The sequence below is a fragment of the Lampetra fluviatilis genome, chromosome 11 (assembly GCF_964198595.1).
Source record: "Lampetra fluviatilis chromosome 11, kcLamFluv1.1, whole genome shotgun sequence".
Classification (NCBI taxonomy): domain Eukaryota; kingdom Metazoa; phylum Chordata; class Hyperoartia; order Petromyzontiformes; family Petromyzontidae; genus Lampetra; species Lampetra fluviatilis.
In genome coordinates this window covers 14,700,113-14,710,997 of record NC_136285.1, presented here as the reverse complement: position 1 = coordinate 14,710,997, position 10,885 = coordinate 14,700,113, and positions in this window count along the sequence as shown.

The following is a 10,885-nucleotide window of genomic DNA, read 5'->3' as shown; positions in this document are numbered from 1 at the left end:
AGAACCGAATGGCTCACAGAGCTATACCTAATAAATGAAACTTGAAACTTGAACCAACTCGCCCTGACTAGCTGAGTAAAGTATGGTCAAAGAACCCCCACAACCACCGCCGAGTATGGAGAACCTTCATCCAGCAAAGGATCGACACCGGGCTGATTTATTACAATTTTAGTTATTTATATTCATTGCGTCGCAGCTGCCGCGGGCATCCACGTTGCGCATCAACACACGGGCGAGTAGAAATCCGCGGCAGCAGCAGCGACAGCAACACGTGACAGGGCCGCGCTGCGCAGCGACTGCTGAGGAGTGCGCAGGTAACGGGGGTGATGGTGGGGTGATGGTGGGGATGGTTGTAAGGACGATGGTAGGGATGATTGTAATGCTGATGGTGGAAGATGATGGTGGGGATGACGATATTCTCAGGTTTTTTCGGTAAAGTCACGTAGGTAAAAACATTAAAATTAATGAAAGTAAAATAAAACAAAACAAAATAAAATTCACGACGTTTCGGAGGCAACACAAGTCTCCGTCATCAGGTGGGACCGCCACAGCCGAATTAGCTGCATCAAGTGATGTTGCCTCCGAAACGTTGTTGCCTCCGAAACGTCGTGAATTTTATTTTGTTTTGTTTTATTTTACTTTCATTAATTTTAATGTTTTTACCTACGTGACTTTACCGAAAAAACCTGAGAATATGAATCATTGCAGTCACGAAAGCTTCAAATCTGGGGATGACGATGTTGATGGTGGTGAGATTGATACTCATGATGGTGGTGGTGATGGTCGGCATATTTGGTGATGATCTCGTGATGATAAATGGGAGGATGGTGATGTTGATTGATGTTTATTATCGTGGCGACGATGCTAATGATGTTGCTGATGTTGAAAGCACTACTGTATATCGTGATGTTGACAATGGATAGAATTATGTTGGTGATCGGTGTTTATGCATGTTATGATGATGTTGGTCTTTAACGAGGATAACGGTCAATGAAAGTAAATGATGATGACGGCACTATTAAGTGATGTTCTTGTCAAGATGTTGATGATTAATGGGATAATGATGGTTAACGATGTGGACGATGGCTGTTTATAATGATATTGTAGTCGAAATTGATGATGATAATTAGTTTAGTGAACTTGTTGATAATGTTCATGACGATGTTCATGTCGACGAAAGACAATGGGTGTATTCAAGTGAATAGATGATGACAGCCTTGGCTGATGATGACAGTGATGATGTCCATGATGATTGTTAATAGTTCATATCAGGATTAGATAACATCCCTGGCGCGAGCCAATCACGTGACTCCCTCCCTTGTTGGGCAACGCTGGGGGTGGGGGGAATGAGGGGGGGGGGACTGTGAAGGGGGAGGGGCTATCGCAGGCTACGCCACGTGACCCCAATGCGTGTTCCCGCTGTTGTTTGCTGCTGCGGAGAAGTTTCGGGGGTGGTGGTGGTGGTGGGGGCTGTGGTGGGGGCTGTGGTGGGGGCTGGGGTGGGGGCTGGGGGCGGGGCTAATGGTAGTGGGCGTGGTCTTGGTTTGTTTACAACTCGGCTCTGACAGAGGCTTGGGCAGTGCCACTTTAGTGCAGGGGGTGTTTGGCCCAAGAATCATTGAAGCAGATAAACACAGCATGCTGCGCCATAGGTTGTCGGGGCAACCGGTGTTAGCGAGCACCTATTAAGGGGCCCGTAACACCGCCGTCCACGGCACACGAGCGGGTAGTGTTATGGCCAGAACCACTGCACGGCCGTCTTTGTCTCCCCCGGTGCTGATGAGTGATTTATACATACACTAGGTACTCATTTGAGGGCTGAGACGAACTAGTGGAAGCACAGGACTGGTTCTGATATGAATCACCGCTAATGTGAGCCGTAGTCGGCTTCGTAGCGCAGTGCGTTAGCGACTGCGCCATCGCTTTCGCACACGCACCGACACACCCACACCGACACATCCACAAAGACAAAGATCCCCCGTATAGCCTATAACAGACTGTTGGGGCAAGTGCTGTTAGCGAGCACATATGATGGCCGACACAGCACACGATGTGGTGGGTGGCCAGTATCACGCCTAGCCGCCTTTGTCTCCCTCGTGGCGATGTTTACACGTCGCACCAGGTACCCATTTGAGGCTGAGTCGACCTCGAGGAGGCCCATGACCGATTCAGATAATCGTCACTGGTGTTGGCCGTGAGCGGGAACTCGGGTCGCCATGTTCGTAGCGCAGCGCGCTAACCGCCACACCACCGCTCCCCGCCAACAGACACATACACACAAAGACACACACCCACAAAGACACACACAAAGACACATACATCCACAAAGACACACACACCCACAAAGACATATACACACAACCTGACTCTCCCTCAGCCATACAAAAGACAAATCCCCCGTATAGGCTTAACAGACTGTTGTGGCAAGTGCTGTTCGCGAGAAGCACATGGCCGGGATGGCACACGAGGGGGCGGGTGGCCAGCACTACGCCCGGCTGGCATTGTCTCCCCAGTGACGATGTTTACACATCGCACAAGGGCACTCATTTGAGGCCGAGTCGACCTAGGACAGGGCCTAGGGCCCGCGTCAGATAATCGTCGCGCGCGCGCGCCCCACGCGCACGCGGCGGCGCTTCGTAAACACGCGCAGTGGTTGTCACTGCCAAGACACCCACGGGGGGAGGAGGGGGTGGGGTGGATTCGGGGGATGGGGGGAGGAGGAGGCGGGGGTTGAGGTGGATTCGGGGGATGGGGGGAGGAGGAGGCGGGGGTTGAGGTGGATTCGGGGGATGGGGGGAGGGGGGTGGAGGGGGGAGGGGGTGGAGGTAGATTCGGGGGATGGGGGGGAGGAGGGGGTGGAGGTGGATTCGGGGGATGGGGGGAGGGGGTGGAGGGGGGAGGGGGTGGAGGTAGATTCGGGGGATGGGGGGGAGGAGGGGGAGGGGGTGGAGGTGGATTCGGGGGATGGGGGAGGAGGAGGGGGAGGGGGTGGAGGTGGATTCGGGGGATGGGGGGAGGAGGGGGGGAGTGAAGGTGGATTCGGGGGATGGGGGGAGGAGGGGGGAGGAGGGGGGAGGGGGTGGAGGTGGATTCGGGGGATGGGGGGGAGGAGGGGGTGGGGGTGGATTGGGGGGAGGAGGGGGTGGGGGTGGATTCGGGGGATGAGGGGGAGGGATGTGGAGATCGCGTGGCACCACCTGCGCAGCAGCTATGAAGTAACGCGGTACCCACCGCCACCACTGCATCATCAGGGTCATTCTAGGCAACAAGAGCTGCTGCGTCAGGAGCGAGGTGGGGCGATGGGGCTGTGTCTCTGCGCCTCCTGAGTGTGTCTCTGTTTCGGTGTGTGCGGTTTTGGTGGTGGGGGTGTAATGCAGTGGTGAGCGCACTGCGCTGCGAACCCGGCGATGCCGAGTTCCGTTCAAGTTCACGGCCAAGAACAGCGTCGAATGATTGAACCTGTCCTGGGCGTCCCCTAGGTCAACTCAGCTTTAAATTAGTACTTGGTGTGGTATCACCACTGGGGATACAAAGGCGGGCGAGCGTGGTGTTGGTCACCCCACGTGCTTGCCCCGACAGTCCATGTAGACAACACGGGGATCTGTGTTTTGTTTGAGTGTGCATGGCTATGTGTCCGTGTGTGCGCTTACATGTGTGTATGTGCGTGTGTTTGCGCGCATGGGTGTGTGCGCGAGTATGTGAGTGTGCACGTGTATGTGCGTATGTGGCAGGGAGGGAGCTGTGTGGATAGAGATGGGGGGGGGGCACGGGGAGGCGACACCCCGCTGGATTCCCTCTCCCTCTGCAGGGGTGTACACACACGGGGGGGGGCACGGGGGAGAGGGGACGGACGAATCGGAAATACATCTGCGCCATGTCTTCTCCTCCTCCTCCCCCTGCTCCTCCTCCCCGCGTGTTATTTTTATTTTATTCCTTCCTGCTCGACCGCCACGAGGTGCCGACCGCCAGGAGTTGCGCAGATGTCATGCGGCAGGCACCACGCGGAGCCGCGCACAGACCCGGCTCTACCGACGTGAATCTGCGCTTCCTTGCCCTGCCTTGCCCCCACCCCCATTCATCATCATCAGCAAGCACCGCAGGTAAGGCCCCCCTCGAAATAATAGTTGGGAACGGAGCGCGCGTGGTGTTGGTGGTGGTTGGATTGGCGGTGGTGGCGATGGTAGTGGTGGTGTGATGCGTTCTGGTTGGTACTGTGATGGCAAGGAGGGCTGCTTGCGGAATATCCGGATGCTCTGCGCGGTTTAAGTTTGCGTGATTGGCCAGGAGATGGCAGTGCAGCAAAATCGGATTCTTAAATCCGTCTGTGCGGAGCTTCTTTGTGTATATATGTAAGGCGTGCATAGTCCGCGATGTGTTATGAAACCCACCCCCTCCTACCCCCCCCCCCCCCCGTGTGTGTGCGTGGAGAATGCTCTCCGGCTAACTCCGGCTTCCCGAACTCGCGCGGTGCCAAAACAAACGGCATTGACCCAACAACATCCCAATGAGGCGGCCGCAGCAGCAGCAGCATCCTCTTGCGAAGGAGACTCGAGACTCGGCAAGGCTTTCCCGGGTGAATAAAGAAGTGCGTCATGGCTGCTTTCTATTCGAGCTGCGTCAGAGGATGGCGCGCTAGTGCCGGGGCCAGGAAGAGCCTCGCTCCGCTCGCACGGCTTTGTCGATGAATCGACGCGATTGATAATGATCGAAGTCGTTTCAACAATGACATGACGTGTTGGTGGGGTGGGGGGGCACACGTTCCGTCCCCCGGAGAGAGGAGACGGAGCGAAAGATCGTTAGACCTTCACCCAGCAGTGGATAGGTCATGGCTCGTGATGATGGAGGATGACGAGGGGAAGGGTGTGTGTGTGTTAGGACTGTGTTGTGTATGCGTGTCCTGTTGTGTGTGTATCCACGTGTGTGCGCACGTGTGTGTGTTGTTGTGTGTGGCGAGTGGTGGCGCAGCAGTTAGCGGGCTGTGCTGCGAACCCGGCAGAGTTCCATTTCCGCTCACGGCCACCCAACGCCAGTGACGACGATGATCTGAATCAAGGAATGGACCTCCCTTCGGTAGACTCGGCCTCAAATGAGTACCGAGCGCGATGTGTAAAATGATCGTCACGAGGGAGACAAAAGCGGCCGAGCGTGGATTCTGGTCATACCACTCGCCCCTCCCGTGCCGGGCCGGCCTTCAGAGGTGCTACTCGCTAACAGCACTTGCCTCAACAGTCTGTTAAGGCTGTACGGGGGATCTTTGTCTTTGTGTACACTATTCATGAATGTATATACACAGTCATGTGTATGTACATACATGAATAGTTAGCACATATGCACAGTATACACGCACACGCGCGCGGTTGTATATGTGTAAAGATATGTGCAAGGGAGACGAGAAAGGGAGAACGGGGAGACGAGGAGAGAGAGAGGCTCGAGGAAGGGAGACGAGGCAGGGCGAGGGGATAGTGAGGGAGGTCGCCAGCTCGCATTATGAACATCGCCGCCGCCCTCGCGGAAGTTAAAGCGTCTGTGCCAACGCGTGACAGCGCGTGCCGACTCCCTGCACATCCCCCACGAGCCCCCCTCTCTCCAGCTCCCTCCACATCCCCCAAGAGCCGCCCTCTCTCCAGCTCCCTCCACATCCCCCACGAGCCCCCCTCTCTCCAGCTCCCTCCACGTTCCTTCCCTCCCTGCACATCCCCCACGAGCCCCCCTCTCTCCAGCTCCCTCCACGTCCCTTCCCTCCACATCCCCCAAGAGCCGCCCTCTCTCCAGCTCCCTCCACATCCCCCACGAGCCCCCCTCTCTCCAGCTCCCTCCACGTCCCTTCCCTCCCTGCACATCCCCCACGAGCCCCCCTCTCTCCAGCTCCCTCCACATCCCCCACGAGCCCCCCTCTCTCCAGCTCCCTCCACGTCCCTTCCCTCCCTGCACATCCCCCACGAGCCCCCCTCTCTCCAGCTCCCTCCACATCCCCCACGAGCCCCCCTCTCTCCAGCTCCCTCCACGTTCCTTCCCTCCCTGCACATCCCCCACGAGCCCTCCTCTCTCCAGCTCCCTCCACATCCCCCACGAGCCCCCCTCTCTCCAGCTCCCTCCACGTTCCTTCCCTCCCTGCACATCCCCCACGAGCCCTCCTCTCTCCAGCTCCCTCCACATCCCCCACGAGCCCCCCTCTCTCCAGCTCCCTCCACATCCCCCACGAGCCCCCCTCTCTCCAGCTCCCTCCACATCCCCCACGAGCCCCCCTCTCTCCAGCTCCCTCCACGTCCCTTCCCCCCCCTCCCTCCACATCCATCCAGCTCCCTTTCTCTCCAAACTCCCTCCAGGCCCCTCTAGATCACTGTCCTCGTCTTCCTTCATTGATTCGCTTATGCATTCCGATTCATTTAGTCGGATTCATGTATAAGTTAATTCATCATGGTTATTTATGATTGTGATTCCTTCGGATCCATCCATTCATCCTTTCGATTAATTCATTTTATTTCGTTGATGCTTTCGATTAACTCTGACCCAATCGTTCCTTATTCATTCTTACATTCATTAAGATTCACCCAATCACTATTCTTATTCCTACAACACTTGATAACAAACTTCCCAAGCAGAACGGTTAAACTTCCCCATTCATTAGCGCATTCCTTCTGACGTTTTGGGCTATGATCCTTTCGCAGAGCACAGATAAGATGCAGAACGATTCATACCTCGGTGCCATAAAACAGATTTAATTCCAATAAACTTGTCAATATTTAATTTTATATGTGACCAATGACTGCCCAACAAAAACATTCGATTCGGCTCTGAAGCTAATTTGGCTATTCCAGCGCTGAGAATTACAAATATCGGTTTGACCGTGATACAAAAATCATTACTCTTATATGGCAGGCCGAGTGAGAAAGTGCTGCCCTAGACCGTGAGTGGACGAGAGAGCATTTGAATAATGGACATCGGAGGTAGCTCTGTGGTATCCGCTTCCGCAGGCCTCTCTCTAACATGCGGTGTTGCACTGCTCTGTGAGAGTTACGAATGGATTCTTAGTCTCGTGATAATAGTCATAACAATATTTGGCTTCATATATTAGCGTTGTCCATACAAATTGCATCTCTTATAATCGCTGATGAGGAACCCACAGACGAGCTGGGAGGCAGCAGCCAGGCGGTGAGGCGGCGTGACCAAGAATTGCCCGGGCAGCTCTGCAGTCCTCTACATGTGAAGATGCTTTCAGCCAATGTGCGTTCATACATGTGGGAGGAAACTGGAGCACGCAGAGAAGCCCCGTGCGTGCAAGGGGCATGAAGCCAATAGCGCAATTGGGGTAATATTTGGGGGGGGGGTTACAAAAATGTGTAGCTTACATAAACATCGCATTGGAGCAGTTCGCACTACCAAAGACTGTATTTTATATTCCGTCCTGAATCAGTGGCGGTGGAAGTTCCACAGTCCCACGGCAGGGAGCGGCTGACCCAAACGGACGAGCGTGGCTGTTGACGTCACCACAGATGAGTGGTTGTGATCCTCGTTTTATCGACCACGCCCTCACCGAGGTAAGATGATGATTGGTTCGAATTTTTGAACCCACAACCCTTGTTAACAACCTGGTGGATGCTGACTCGGCGACTTTCACAAATCCGCGTGAGTGCAGGGAGGGGGGTGGATGGAGGGTGGGGGGGAGAATTGGGGGGCGGTGCTGTGCTGGATGATTGACAGATCGAATCGTGAGAATATTAATTCTTTATAACCTGCCGGTTAACGATAACTCATGACATAATTGGCCACGATCAATCCACTGCTGGGTGAATGAAGGCTTCCTCAAGCCGTCGCCATCTTCCGCCGCGTCTGTGATTGTGACGATCCTCCTAGGGCCAGTGCACGAGCTGATTCCATCTCCTCGGTGTGCATCCACTCAGATGCCTTCCATCGCTTGGCTCCCAGTCCGTTACTATTCTTGACCAGTGGCCGTTGGGGTTGACCCAATAATAAAGCGAACGTGAAGTTGCTTCACCTGTCCATGAACGCGTCGCTGATTGTGGGCTCACGGTTCGGAAAGTGCTGTGGTTCCAAGTGTCCAGGTTCGTTTGCTTAACCAGGTGAGAATGAGAGACCAGAATCGAGTCTCGTTTGCAAGTGTCGCCTGGCTCTCTCGTCACAATGGCAAACAGAAAAACAAGTGGTGGAGGAGTTTCTCCCCTGGGTGGAAATTAACGGAATTGCTGCGGAATTTTAAAAAAAATAACGATTTGGAATTTAGCTTTTTGAATAATTATTCAGTTCATAAATGTAGACGCTTGTGTTCTGTAATCTGATTATCTCCCACGATTCGTCGTTCAGCTGATGATGACACTACTGCCTGCTGCTGATTATTATGCTGCTGATATAACTACTGACGCCGCTGCTGTTATTGACGATGATCATCCTATAGACTCGACACACTCGTGCATCGAATCGGTCAAACATCCCAAAGTAGCAGCACCCTCCTGAAATGGAGTCATGAGATTATGTGAGTATTTCCTGTGTGAATAAAGGGCATTGATGTTGAACACGTGTCAGGGCATAATATGCCCCACACGAGCCAGATATAGATCAGATAAAAGTTGGGGTTAGGAGTTAGGGTTAAGAGTTAATGATAAACTGATGGTGAGAGATGGGGCCAGAGAAGGAGTTGTTGCTTCGGGATAGATTCGGGGTTAGGGTTACAAGTAGGGAGAAGGTTGGGTTAGGGGCAAGATTTAGGTTGGGGTTAAGGGTAATAGAGCTGCAGTTATGTTGGTAACCTGGGGTTAGGGTTCGCTTCATGGATAGCCTTGAGGTTAGGATTATGGTTAGTGTTAGGAATAGAGTTCGGGCTCGCGTTAGAAATTGAGGTCGAGGGTTAGTGTTAGGAATTTGGCCAGCGTTAGGATTCGGGCGAGAGTTCGGGTTAGGTATAGAGCGAGCTCAGTGTTTGGCCGGGAATCTGTTTTTCACAGTCCCAGTGTTTTCCAACACGCAGCGCCACGTGGGGACTTTCCCAGCACAGGGGGAACGTCTCAAACACGTTTCCCGGAAACATCAGAGTCCATAAGAAGTCTTTACGAGAACACACATAACAAAAACAATTACAAGGTTTCCCCCGCGTAGCCTCCAAAGACTGTTGGGGCAAGTGCTGTTAGAGACCAGCTACGAATGCCAGCACGGTGCGTGAGGCCCGGCCTACTTTGTCTCCCCGGTGCCAATTACTTGTACACCGCACCAGGTGCTCATTTGGGGCTGAGTCGACCTAGAGGGAGACCCATGACCAGTCCACAAATATTCCTCGCCAATGTTGGCTGTGAGGGTGAATCGAACTCGGGACTCTAGGTTCGTAGTGCAGTGCTCTACCCACTACAATACCGCTCCCCACATAGAGAACACACACACACACTCACACATTGGAGTGTCTGTCTGGCAGGTATGATAATGCCGGCCTTTGATGCATTGAGAACAGGGTCATTTAGCTTGTCTCGGTAATTGGCTAATTGATTACACTCTGCGTGGGTAAATGAAGCAGTGCGGTTGGTGTTGTTCTATTCACTCACCGGTGTCGCTCACGTGGCACGAGATGAGCAGGGGGAGGACGCCTCTTTGTCTGCGCGGCCCTCGTCGCGAGCAGTGCACCTCCGTGTGTCGGCGCGCGCGGGTCTTACTAAGGGGGTGTGCGCGAGGGGTCTGAAGGGGAGGCGCGGGAGGTTAAAAGGGGGTATGGAGAGGAGGGGTGTTTTAGGGGTCTGGAAGAGGCTTTTATGTGTTCTCTATGGCGGACTGCAGGGTTTTACAGATCTGACTATATAATAGGGGTCTAAATGGATCTGAAGGTGGTGTTTTGGGGGTCTCTAGGGGTGTGTGAAGGCATCTACAGGAGGTGGGGTGACTTGATTGAGGAGTGTTTCACGGGGTCTGTAGGGGTGTTTCACGGGGTGTGTTCTGGATGAGTCAGCACCAGGAGCTGTCCCCTTGCCCACTCACAAGCTCCATTAGAGAAACCAAGGGATGAGAGTTTCTGTAGATCATCATCAGCAGCAGCAACAATAAGGACAACATCATCAGTAGCATCATCAGTATTAGCACCATCATCATCAGCAGCATTATCATCAGCAGCAAGGACATCAGCAGCACCACGATCGTAAATGTCATCACCATCAGCAGCAATATCATCAGCAGCAGTAAGCGCATCATCATAATCGGCGGCAGTAGTACTAGCAGCAGCAGCAGCAGCGTCGTCGTCTATCCACTGCTGGATGAGGGCGCGCTTGTGTCCTCGCCTGGCCCTGTGGGTCCCCGGTCGCCATGTGGCTCGAACCGCGCTGTTACCCGAGTCGCCCTCGTCGCCTCGCCAGCCGCGTGATGGACGCGCCGCGCTCTTAATTGGTTTAGTTAGGGGGAGGGCGGGGGGGGGGCAAAGTGGGGGGCAGATTCTAATCCTACGGGAGGATTGAGATGAATGCCACGTGATGCTTTGAAACTCCCGGTGATTGATAATGACTTCATGATGGTAACACGTGATGATGATGATGATGATTAAATATTGATATTGTTGCTACTGATCATTCCAAAGGTATGTAGATGATGCTGTTGACGAATACATGATGATGAAAATATAAGTCATGATTGCAAATACATTGATGACAAATATTGTTATGAGGATGGCAAAGATAAATCGATTATGATGATTACGGTGATTATGATAATCAAACAGTGGTGATAATTATTGATAACAATGTTACCTCGATCATACGTCGATTTTGGTACCTAGAAATGACGATGACCTAGCAATTATACCTCGATGATTGCCTAGAAATGATACCTCGACGATGATGACCCAGCAATTATGATAGCTCGATGAGGATGATGATCTTGCGACTGCCAACGGAACTCG